The following is a 13,587-nucleotide window of genomic DNA, read 5'->3' as shown; positions in this document are numbered from 1 at the left end:
CGAAATAGAAATTATACAACTTACCATAATGCAGAATCAGTGGGAGCTCTGGGCTTGTGTTACTGCAACCAGACGATCCCATTTGGGGACGATGGAAGATAGTGACACACGAAGTGTGTTGCTTATGTTCAGTCTACTCCATAATCTCATTTTGGTTGCTGTCACTGCAGAAAACACTGCCTTACAAAGATAGGATGTTGGAAATGGAAGCAGACTTTTAAGTGCTTTTGTGGCAACCTCAGGATATTCCGCTTTGACTTTAATCCAAAATGTATGGAGATTTGAAGTTGTCTCAAACATACTTTTAAGGCCACCATCATTTGCAGCCTCAAGCAGCTGATCCTCTTCAAGCACAGACAAAGTTGATTCACCTGGCTTATTCACAAATGGGTCACAGATCCATTCCTTCCCATTTCAGGGGTCTTTTGTGGTTGGGAATAATATTCAAACTCTGTTGAAAGCTGAGATAGGTGATCATACACCAGCTGGGAGAAAGAAGGCCCTGGCTTGGTATCTTTAACAACCTCTGCTAATGTTTGAAATATATCAAAAATCCCAATGTTTACTTGTCGGCCCCATAAATCAAGTTTGGCTTTGAATGCAGCCACTTTATCTGCCAACTTGAACAACGGGTATCTTCTGCCTCTGCCCCACGTGCTGCTGCTCCACCACTGCCTTAGATTTTCCTCCTCAGGTTCCTCCGGCACTCCTCCAGCCTGGCTGGATACTGAGTCTGCAGAGTGGGTAAAGGTGGGGTGCCCTAGTGCCTGAATGCCAGTTCATATTTTGAGGTTTCTGAACTCTTTTGAGTGCGTCCCGAAGCGTGATTGCTTCACAGTAGAGTTGTGAGCCTGCTGTTGCCCTGGCAACAGATAAACAGTCTTAAACAGACATGGTGATCTCACTTCGTGATGCTCTTCGGCATGTTGTCCTGTTAACGGAGATCCCAAGAGAGTTTAGAAACCTCACATTTTCTTGAATGAGTGCCGCATTAATAGGAATGTTTCTTGAACGAGCATCACTGAACCACATAAAAACTGTCTTCAAATGCAGCAGTTCACATACGTTTTCAACCCGAGATTTTTCTTCTTTTTTTGCATATAACAAAGACATATGCATTGCATTTGTCATTCCAACAGATTGCACATCACAAACATTAACACTGTTATCTTTTTTTCGTGTCTGCCGTTTATATAGAAGGGTGACAATGAGTTAAATTCCAATGGATGTTTTTCAAATGTTGATAAGCAATAAGCAAAAGGTATCACTGAAAACCACAGAAAACAAAAACAGCAAAAAAAAAAAACAGTACGAGGAAAATTCGAAGAAAGAAATTTTTTTTACAATGTTTGTGTTTGGAGATCGTTGTGCAAATGTGCACAACTGAGCTGCGACCATGGATCTAACTGCTCTGTGGATGATTTATTCAAGCATTTCAAGGTCACTTCATTGTAATCAAAGTATCTGCTGAATGTATGTCGTAGCAACGAGATTTCTATAGACTCGTGTCATATGGGGAAGCTGTCGGGACCATAAAAATACTTTGTTGTAATAGTCTCTCACCTCCAAGTGTTCTGAAAAGTCTGAGTGAGTCTCCGTTGCCAGCAGTTCTCTCGTGGCCCGGCTGTCAGACGGCTGTGGCCCAGTAGTTGGCTGTGGACCAGGGGTTGGGGACCCCCTGGTTTAAAGCATACAGAAGAAGAAGTAAAGAATCTTTAAGTACCAGCAAACCCGCGATTCTCGAAAGAATCGCAAATTCAAGAATGGCAAGCACTTTCTGTTCCCTCTGATATTTGGAGGGATGAAAGATCATGGAGGGTGGGTGCATCTTGGGAAATTTTTCATTGAATTAAATAAACATATTTGTACTAAAGCGGTTTCTTTTTGGAGCTGTGACTCACCTGGTTCTGGTGCTTCAGAAGTGCGTTGTAGGCGCCTTTGTTTATTGTTTTTATCCATGCAGTCTCGTTTTTGTTTTTCTATGGCTGTGTCGTTAGCTAGAAGTCATTTGCTGACAGCGGCGTATTCGCGTGCTGAAGTGACAATGGCAGCGGACCCAGGCCTGGAGGGCACATTACTAAACGAAGGTGGTATATGTGGTGGTGTGGGCGGTCGCGTTCGGGCAGCAGTGGTAGTGTGTACGGCTTGCCTGTTGCCTCTGGCATCTGTGCATATATACTGTACAACCTGGCGTGCACGCTTTACCTCAGGTTTAGTTTACAGGTCGTATCCATACGGGCTCGTTTTTGTATTTCTAATCGTTGAGCTCTTTCTTTTTGGAGCCGTGACTCCTTTGCTTCTGCTGTTTCAGAAGCGCGTTGTGGGCGCCTTCGTTCATTGTTTTTATCCATACGGGCTCGTTTTTGTATTTCCGTTAGTTGAGCTCTTTCTTTTTGGAGCCGTGACTTCTTTGCTTCTGGTGTTCCTGAAGCGCGTTGTAGGAGCCTTCGTTTATTGTTTTTATCCATGCGGTCTCGTTTTTGTTTTTCTGTGGCTGTGTTGTTAGGTAGACGTCATTTACTGTTAGGAATCATAATTCAACTTACTTTTAATACTGAATTACCGTTATGTGATTCAAATATGCCACACTGACTGCTGGCACAGTGGATTAGAGCAAGTTTAGTTTACAGGTTGTGTTGTTTGGGCGCCACATACTGACTCTGGGAAGCCGCTGGGTTTGACTCAGGGGCACTGAGGCGCAGTGCGCATGCGCTTTGGTGCGTCCGGCGTCCGTGCATATATTAAACTGTCGTTTAGTAATATAGATAGAAACAACAAGTTTTACATGAAAAACTAAGTTTAGAGAAGATACATTTTTTCAATTTTTTGCCTTTTTTTCTATGTGTGTAACAAGTTTTTTCTTTATTCTTGTGTGGATTGTTTGCTTTGAATTTTCACTAAATATTTTAAAATGAACTTTTGGACTGAGAGTTTTCTTTCGGCACGCATTTTACCCGTGTTTGAACTCGCCTTACACTCTTGTGGCTACACCAGTTTTTAGTGGATGTTGATATGTGCTAACACTAGGGATGATGTGCAAATAAACCAATTTTATTCATGAGTATTTCGCATTACCTAATTCATTTAGGTAGAGTTTTTTAAAATATTGGAGGGGGGGGGGGGGGGGCACAGCATCCCGCATTTCAAACAGCTACTGTAATGGAGTATTTGTTTATTAATGATAAAACTGTACTGCACTTTATTTTGGACAATATATTGTATGAAGAATAAAAGCACTGAGTGCATTTGCATGTCCCTTTGTTCTGTGTCCTCATTCATCTTTGTCCATCTCAGCCTATGACTATCCATGACCCAGGTTCAAGGAGAGTATGCCAGATGCGAGCAACTCCGGCATCACACCTCCTTATAGAAAATCTGTTAATAGCTTTAGCCCTCTTTATCTAACAAAAGTTATTAGTTCCTCTACTCCAGATTGTATTGCACAAACACCAGGTGCATTGCATAGTTCTAAGAATAAAAAAGACCATCTTAAGCAACACAGCCTTTACCTTCTGAAGGCCCAAATATCTTCTTTCTAGAATAAGGGAGGTTCTGCCAGTCTCAGCATTTAATTTCACCAAGACAGCTCATTCATTTAATTTGGTGTAAATTTATGAATTCATACTGCACATATCTATCTATTTATATTTATTTAAACTGTAGCAATGAACATTACATGCAAGGTGCCACTGATGATTCATGGATTCGTTGTCCTGGATTTAAACCGATACCCGATCATCAACCATATGAAGTTTGCACATTATCCCTAAGTCCAAGTGGTTTTTATACAAGGAACTCCAGTTTTCCTCCCACATCACTAAGTACATGCATCTTACATTAACTGATAATTCTAAACTGTCCCCTGTTTGAGTGTGTGAGAGGGAGTTGGCGCAACAATGGACTGGTGTTTTGTCCAAGGTTTTACTTGCCTTGTTACTTGCTCTTGGTAACTCTTGTCCATTCACTATATTTTTCAGTATCCTGCTACTGGCCTTGGTGTCTATTTTCTTGTTAAAGCTCCTCCACTTGGTCTTGAAATGGAAAAAAACAGCAGCTGAGAAAAACAGGCAGTGGTAAAAGATACATCAGACAATCATATAACTGTACCAACATGTATTTGAATAGCATCAATGTTAGATTTCCCATACTTAAAAGACTGGATGCATGAGTCAACATGCTAGATGGATCAAAGAGAATGACAAAAGACTGATGCATTGTACACACAGTCAGAAATGTTTGAAACCTAGCAACTAGACAAAAGGTAAACAATATAATTATTGTAGTTTCAACTAAAATATTTTCAAAAGTGTTCTGAATGAATTTTTCATGAAGAGAAAAGTAATTTTGTAATCAAGGTATTATGTGTTTGCTGTTTTATATAGTTCAGATATTTCTGTTATGTGCAAAGACACTCGCTGATAAATGCAGTATAAACCTACCATTTAAGTGTTTATTTTTAAATACTAATGTGATATTTTAACCATTTCTAATATGTTTGTTTCAATTAAGTTTGACTAATTATTCTGATGGGAAGGAGCCGGTTTCCATTTGACAGGAGCTTTTGATGCAAGAAAGCACAATTTCTTGAAAACAGTGATCAGCTGAAGAAATATGAAACTTTCATATCTCATGTTAATACAAGTCTTTGTAATTTCTGTTTCTCTAAAATAAGGAGTCTATCCCAGGTGGGGATGGTTCTCTCTTACCCACCCTACTGCAGAAGAGCAGCTCTGATAAAGGTAAATTTGAATTTTTCTGAATCTGGAAAAATGAGAGTGGAATCAATGATAAAGATGTTTTTCAACCTTCTCTGATGTTTCAAAATGTTTTTTTGGCTATTGAGAAAAAGTGAGGTTTGAAGAGAATCTAGTTCTCCAGATTATTTGTGTAACACAGAGACCAGAACAGAGGTGTGTTTTGGGTCTTGTTGTAGGGCCCATCCTTTTTTTAACTTCAACTTCTTTACAGATGGTGTGATATTTGCTTCCAGAATTTGCTGGTATTTATTTGAGCCCATTCTTCCCTCTACCAATGACATGTTCCCTGTGCCACTGACTGCAACACAAGCCCAAAGCGTGATCAGTCCACCCCCATGCTTAATAGTTTGAGAGGTGTTCTTTTCCTGGAATTTGGCACCATTCTTTCTCTAAACATAGCATAATGTGGACAGAAATTTCTATTTTGAATTCATCAGTCCACAGAACTTGTTTCCAAAATACATCAGGCTTGTTTAGATGTTTATTTGCCAACTTCAGGTGGTGAAGGATGCAGGAAAGTTTTCTACTGACTCTACCGTAACGGTCATATTTGTTCATGTGTCGCTGCACAGTAGAACAGTGGACCACCACTCTTTCTATTCGCCTTTCTAGCAGTTCTTTCAGAAAGTTTTCTTGGTCTTCTAGACCTTAACTTGACTTCCACAGTTCCTGTTAACTGCCATTTCTTAATAACATTATGAACTGAGGAAACCACTACCTGAAAATGCTTTGCTATCTTCTTGTAGCCTTCTCCTGCTTTGTAAGAATCAATTATTTTATTTTTCAGAGTACTAGGCAGCTGCTTAGACGAGCCCATGGCTGCTGATTGTTGGGACAAGGTTTGAAAAGTCAGAGAATTTATACATCTTTTCAATCTGCACCATCTCAGGTTTTCTAACAATCACTGTGAGCAAGTCATAGCCCTAATGATGGTCTGAGACCTTGGTAAAAGCTATCTGAGACCTCAAACATCTTGGGGAACCCAAACTTTTGCATGGTGCTCCTTTTCTTTTTTTTCTGTACAATTGTACAAAACAAAAACAATACACTAATCTTGCATAAAATGCTGGAAAGAAATGTGTTGTCTTTAACTTTATGCCTTTTGGTGATCGGTTCATCTTCTGCTCACTTAACTATTCACGGTAACAGACACTTTAAGCAAAGGTACCCAACCTTTTGTATGCCACTGTATATCAAGCATGTGATATAAGAAATCATAGCATACCTGGAATGGGAGAATGGCCAGTTGTTGATTATAAAGAAGATATAGGATTTTATTTTGGCCCAATTTGTAAGGTTCCATATCTTATTTTTCTATTTTATATTTAATGGCGACATTACAAAGTGGCGAATGCTCTACTGTCCCAAATTTTTTTGGAATGTGTTGCAGACCTCAAATGCAGGAATCGATGTATATGAACAAATGAAATGAAGTTGACCACACAAAACATGAAATATCTTGGGTTTGTACTATGTGCAATGAAATATAACTCAAAGTAAATTTAGGAATCACTGCATTTTTTTTATTTGCATTTTAAATACCGTCCCAACTTTTTCTGATTTGAGGTTGTAAGTACAGTATGAACACTACAAGTCTCAGAGAGGAGACTGTAAGAATAAAATTAACTGAATTTGTTTCAGTTTAGATCACCATATAAGGTGATAAATCCAGAGTCCACTAACATACTCATTAATTTGATGATTCTCACACACCAGCAACTTTCAGGTATTTCTCCTCATTCATTTTCATTTCACTTTTAAAGATCAGAAGACCAAAAATAACCAATGAATAAAACCCAGAGCATGTCATCTAAAGGCAAAAGACACATATGCCTACATAATTCAATAGAAGACTGCACCCTAGCAGTCCCTACAACTGCTGCCAAGGAAGTCGTCATGTAATAAGGAACTTTTCCAGTCTCCTCACTCTTTTATTGTCCTGGTTTTATATACCATTACTGATGACACTTTTGTTTTTATATTGACATTAAAGACTTTTTTCAAGTAACATTAACTTTCCCTGTATGTATACAATGAAATATCATAATATTTGCTAATTTAAAGGGATGCTAAATGACTAGCCCAAAGCAACACATAAGGGAAATGCAACCATGTCACAAGTTGCAATCAAAAAATTTAAATCCATTTGAGGGAGTTGAGCTGTGCTTTGGCATGAATGGAGAATGCCATCTGACTACTGAAGAAATGATCTGGTATTACTCTGCCAGTAACCTTTCATGAATCTATTATAATGAGATTCACAAGAAAGGCAGGCAAAATGCAATTACATTAAATAATGCAGTAATTTAATGTGATGACTTCAGATAGACCTTTACAGAGAGCCTCAAAGGGTCAACAGTTGTCCTGAATTAATTGAGACAGCTACTAAGGAATTCTAATGTTCACACACGCACTTCAGTTCCACATGCTGTGAGAAATGGATGAAAGTACAAAATGAATTGTGTTCACCTTGCTATTTTACACCTCTAAGAGTCTGTCTATTTATATTATAGAAATGAATTAATAAAATGAACAGATAATGATCTTGTATTGTAGCTCTTTAATGGAAATGAAACATTCCATAGCCGTCCCCATCCTCTTTTAGTACGCATATTCTTCATAATTTGGACAGGATCAATGGGAACTACAGGGTAACTGAGTAACTATTACCTGTACTACAAAGAATATTGTCCCTAATTGGTCTTTTTTTTAAATGGTATTGAAATATATTTATGATGTCACTCTTCCCTGTCATTTGTCTTACTTGACCACTCTGATACATACAATCATATTATTTTTTCAGATTGCAGATATGATATATTGATGATTTTACAGCGTAACAATGTATTAAAATACCTATAAGGCAGGATTTCACTTTAACTAAGCACTTAATGCTTATTGTCATCTAAAAAGGCTTCAGCTAGCATGCAATCCACCCCCGCCCAGCATTAAGTCAAATCAGAGGGGGAATGCACAGCTCATCTACATCATGCAAACTCCCTTGCTTATATAATTAAGCAAATCTGATGATGTTATATTATTGTTTTAAGATTGCATTTACATTGTTTCTCTACCACTCTCCCCTAGCGCACATTTCACTTTATTAGGTTCATTAGGTAATTGATGGCTTTGAACAAATGACATTGTTGTATTGAAACACTTTTATTGTGTTACACTCTCTTTCACTCCACCCCTCCTGCCACACACAATTACTTAATTATGTAATTATATGTACTTGAACATCATAGAATAAATAGTAGTTTTAAAATGACAGCTTTATGGTATTGCACTCTTACTTGCTTACATCTTAACCATTCAGAAATGTCTTTATTTTGTTACAGTAACACTTCCTTTTTTAAAAAAACACTGATACATCCCATGATAGAACTTTAGGTTTCATCACCTTTTATGACTGTCTTGAAATTAATTTATTAATTTGCATCACCATAATAGCAACCCCTACATTCCCCCCCCCCCCACCCGCCTCATCCAGTCCATACAAATTTAAATACAAAATTAGCCAAGCAAGTTTTTTTTAAATATGATAAATAGTTTAATGAAATTACATCCTCACATTCCTTGAAAAGGTATCTGGTTATGTATGATCATACAAATTGCTGCACTGGAATGCTTTCATAACATTTTCCAACCACTGGGTCTTTTGTTGATAATTGGCTGACTGCTGCAATCTAAAGCAACTAATTTGGATTTTCAGAAGCCAAAACATGTAATCTTGTTAGTTGTGTGGAAGAAGAAAACAGCACAGCATCAGTAGAGGAAGAAGAGCCACCAGTACTGGTGCAAACAGCTTCTGTTTATTAATAATCCAGAAAACAACTGCACAAAATGAAAGATGGAACATCTTTCCATTTCAGAGGTTTATGCTCAAAATATTGCCAAGTATTTATGATCTAAGATTCATTAGCTGGAGTGTGCTTTGCTTTGCTCTTTTTTTCTTTTATTCAACCCATTTTCTTGTCAATAATAAGTAATCTGAGCTTCACTCACAGGTTTATGCAGGTAGATCCTATGGGATGCAGTGGCTTATTTGTGGTGACTCATTTTTGGCAACCAAAGCACTTTGATACATGTTACAGAAGTGCACAAATAAAAGAGCTTTACGTCTTTTGCAGTTTTGAAGTGTTTTAATTATTTAGACAAGTCATCAAAAAGAATTTAGTCTTTGATTAATTTAGTGCTTAGGAAATACATTGGATTAGCTTCCACTCTCTCATTGAAACAACAGAAAGATAGATAAATACGTTGTGGTCTTTACCTAAGAATGGTTTTAAAACATTTCTAAAACAAAGATTAGGTCTTAAGACTGGAAAACTGGTCACTACGCAGCTATCTACTTATAAACTACTAAGTCAGTCCAGTAAATGTTATACAGTATTATAGATAACATTAAATATGGATGATTACAAATATGGAATTATTTGATTAATAAAACGTAAAGCAAATGCCAAAATAAAAATGATAAATTGACTTGTGGTTGTTTCTTATCCAGGTTGTGCAGACTTTTTTGCCAGTACTGGGATTATATGCAGTTCATTGCTCACCCAGTTTTACTGTCTTTACCTTGCTGTATGTAGCTGTCTAAGTCAAGATTTTGGAGCTCATAAAATCAGCTGAGATGAAAGGAGCCCGAATGGTGCACTGCTAGGAACCCTCTGAGGGCAATTATTTTTCTAACATTTTGTATAGCATCCTGTCTCCTCTTTTGACGAACTCTGTTCACAAATGCAATGTATATTACAGTATTTATTAGAGTAGTGCTATAGACTCGGACACATTCAGAAGAGGTTTCATTTTCAGGTTGTATTTGAAAGTGTTTAGATACTTCATCTCTCCATCCATCCACACATTTTTTGAAGCTGCTTACTCTTATTAATGGTCACAGAGGACCAGAACATTTCCCGTCAGCATTTATTTCAAGGCAGGAACCAAAAAAGCAATAAAGGTGAATCAATAGACCTTTCCTGGCTGTTGGTAGTTTCATACATTTCAAGTAAGTACAAAAAGTCATGCTTATTATTGTCTTGTTGGAAACTTTGAAAGGCCATGTTTCTTGAAATGCCACAATTGTTTGCATTGTGATATCAGTCATGCTTTATAGGAACTTGTAAGCTGAATGCTATGAGAAAGATAGTTTGCAATCACAAATCTGAAAAAAAATTAAGCAATGCAATACATTTTATAGAAAGCTTTTAGGATTCAAATAAGCCAGTTGCAATATTGCAGTAGGTTAAAAAGTGATAGAACCAAATTTGTGTACAGGTAGATAAATGGCAAATAGTATTGAATGGGAAGCTTCTGAATGTATGAATAGCATATCATTTGTATTATACAATTGTTCAAAAGATTGCAAGATGAAAAGTGAAAAATTAATAATGGTACTGTTTTCTAAATCATGCATCATTACTACCATGCAGTATGTACGATATGATGTATACAATTCTTTTTTATGGAAGTCACCATTCAACTATTTGGTGAATGTTTCTTGCTACTGTGCACTTATGAACAAAAGACCGCTCCCAGCTTCATCTAAAACATGGCAAATTTCCTAGACTTTTTTCAATCTATAGGATGATTAATTGGATTTTAGCTGTTGTTTCTTATCTACTATATATCTGTATAAGCTTAGGAACATATTTGTTTAGTTAGAGTGGGTCAGGCAGAATGAGAGTTCACTTGTCGCTCTCCAATAGATCTGTTGAATTAAAACAAATATATATATATATATATATATATATACAAACCCTTTGCAGATTGACTTCAAATCATTCAGACTGCAGTGTCTAACATGTAAGATTTCAAAGAATATAATTTAAAATACCATCAAATAATTTTTGTACTATCATATGTGGAAATAAAATCACTTTAAACTATGATTGTTCACAATGTCTTATAACAAAATAATCAATTCATTGTTATTTTGGAGAAATTGCATGAATTAGATTGTCAAGTTTCTTTGGGTTTAGTCACATATTCCCATCAACATTGCTCTAATGTACTAATTAAATTATCACATTTGTATGAGTACTGATTATATAAATACAGATAATTTATTTAATAAATATACATAGTGGCTAAATTGTCACAGGTCTGTAAAATTAAAGTCATAAAAAATGTTTTAATCTTGAATCATTTTTATTTGCATTCATGAAGACGGTCAAGTGAGGTTGGGGAGCATGCACTGGTACAACACGCTGCCGCACCCACCACATGATGTAACAGCTCAAGATCTTGTTTGGCAAGCCCCCCAGGCAGACACATGGTCTAGTTCCACCCTCTGGAAATGACTCTCTATCTGCCACAACCAGGTGTTATGTGGGTGTCCCCTTAGCCTGGTCCAGCCACTCAAGTCCTCAACAGTGAGGATTCTATCACCCTCGGGGAATTGCACCACATGGTCGTAGTGCTGTAACTAACGCTCCCTCACAATGCAGGTAATGTGCCTCATTCGGAACTCCATGAGCAACCACTCATTCGACACATACTCAAACCAACGGTACCCAAGGATTCTCCAAAGACACACTGTACCACAGGAGTCCAGTCTTCATCTCAGATCACTGGATTGTGTCCTTGTCTCACAATCATATAGCAAGACAGGAAGCACCATGTCTCTAAAGACTTGGAACTTCATTCTTTTGCATAGATATCGGGAGTGCCACACATCTCTTTCCAGCGACCTCATGTCAACACTCTCTCTACAAACACACTGCTGAGGGTTTGCCTAAGAGGTCATTAAAGGCCTGGATCTTAGTTTTTATCCAGGACATTTACAAGCCCATACAGTCTCCATTGACTCTGAAGATCACAGCATCGTCAGCAAAGTCAAGATCAGTGAATCTTTCTTCACCAACAGATGCCACACAGCTGCTGGAGCCCATGACCCTGCCCAACACCCAGTCCATGCAAGTACTGAAAAGACTAGGAGCAAGAATACACCCCTGACGAACCCTAGAATCAACTGGGAAAAACACAGAGGTTTTGCCTTCACTCTACAAAGCACACACAGTAACAGTGTAAAGGCCAGGCATGGTATCCAGCAACCATGAGGGGATCCCATGAAGTCTCAGGATGTCCCACAGGGCAGCTCGATCAACTGAGTTTTATTGTTGAAGACGATTAAAAAAATACAATTAGAATGTTTCCATTGGGCGGCACGAGGGCGCAGTGGGTAGCGCTGCTGCCTCGCAGTTGGGAGATCTGGGGACCTGGGTTCGCTTCCAGGGTCCTCCCTGTGTGGAGTTTGCATGTTCTCCCCGTGTCTGCGTGGGTTTCCTCCGGGCGCTCTGGTTTCCTCCCACAGTCCAAAGACATGCAGGTTAGGTGGATTGGCGATTCTAAATTGGCCCTAGTGTGTGCTTGGTGTGTGGGTGTGTTTCTGTGTGTCCTGCGGTGGGTTGGCACCCTGCCTGGGATTGGTTCCTGCCTTGTGCCCTGTGTTGGCTGGGATTGGCTCCAGCAGACCCCTGTGACCCTGTGTTCGGATTCAGCGGGTTGGAAAATGGATGGATGGATGTTTCCATTATATTACCTTTAAGTACAAAATTGAAAAGAAAAGTAATTAAAATTTAACAAATTACACAATTTATTACTGTAGACAATATTGATCTAAATCAATTTAACATGAAAATATTTACTCAATCTAATATTTTTAAACATATACCGTATGTAAAGAAATCAACAATACATATTCATTACCTTACATATAACGTCTCTAGTTATTGTCACTTTTTAGTTTTTTTGATCCAAAACTTCATTTCTGGTGTCTCCCTATGAATCATCCAGCAGTAGACTGCTATCATTCTGACATCCCAACATCCCTGCTACCTCCTTTCCATGACCTTGATATGCTGATGAAATCTTTTATCTTACTCTTCACTTACCTGTCAAAGATTTACAGGGAAAAATTTCAAATGGAAATATAATAAGTGAACTTTGAGACTCATGGTGCAACCCAGTTCCTTAACTTAACTAATACCCTTTTCACAAATTCTTTATAATTTGGATCTTTATCATTACCTAAAAAGTTAGAAATTACATCTTTGAATGATACCCAAGTCTCTCATTCCAGGTCCTTCATCACATTATCAAATTCTACAATTGGAAATGAGGTCATTGCAAAAATGCCCTTTCATTTTAGCCTCAGACAAACCTAGAAACTCTTGGCACAAGAACATAAAACAGGCGTCTTTTGATAGGGCTTTGACAAACCACTTCATTAAACATAGCTTAATATGAAGCAGTGCTGGCAGCACTTTATCTGGATCCAACAAGCTAGGTCTGCTGATGTTTTTTTTTTGCACCAACATGTAGCATTTTCTAGTTGGCTATACCTTCTAAAGTGAATGTCAATTCTTGGCACTGCTGCCTCACTCATAGAGAAAACTTAGGAATTTTGTATGCCCCGACTGCTGATCTAGAAAGATACACAAACTGTCAGGGCCCACATATGACCCAATGGTTCACATTATAGTTAATTTTCTCAAGAAGATATTCAAGGTTCTTGTAGGTTTTTTACAAATGAACAGAATGAGCAACATGTGTATCAGTGCATATTTGTTAACTGCTATGAAATAGTACTCCTTTTTAGGCTAGTTTTAGATGAGTCTATTAATAGTCTCTATTCTTCTGCATAGCAACGTGTTCAAAGTTTTGCACTAGACCACTTACATCAATTCAGTACACCAAGGATCCATCTTTAGTCAAATATGCTGTAGTAGTAGGGTGTTGTACCATCTTAGTGTGGTGAAGCGGGTCCACAGCTCACGGCAAAGAGGCCACTTTTTAAATAAATAATCGCCACACTTGCGGCTTA

Source organism: Erpetoichthys calabaricus, chromosome 8 (genome assembly GCF_900747795.2).
Source record: "Erpetoichthys calabaricus chromosome 8, fErpCal1.3, whole genome shotgun sequence".
NCBI lineage: Eukaryota > Metazoa > Chordata > Cladistia > Polypteriformes > Polypteridae > Erpetoichthys > Erpetoichthys calabaricus.
This window is presented reverse-complemented; position numbering follows the sequence as displayed.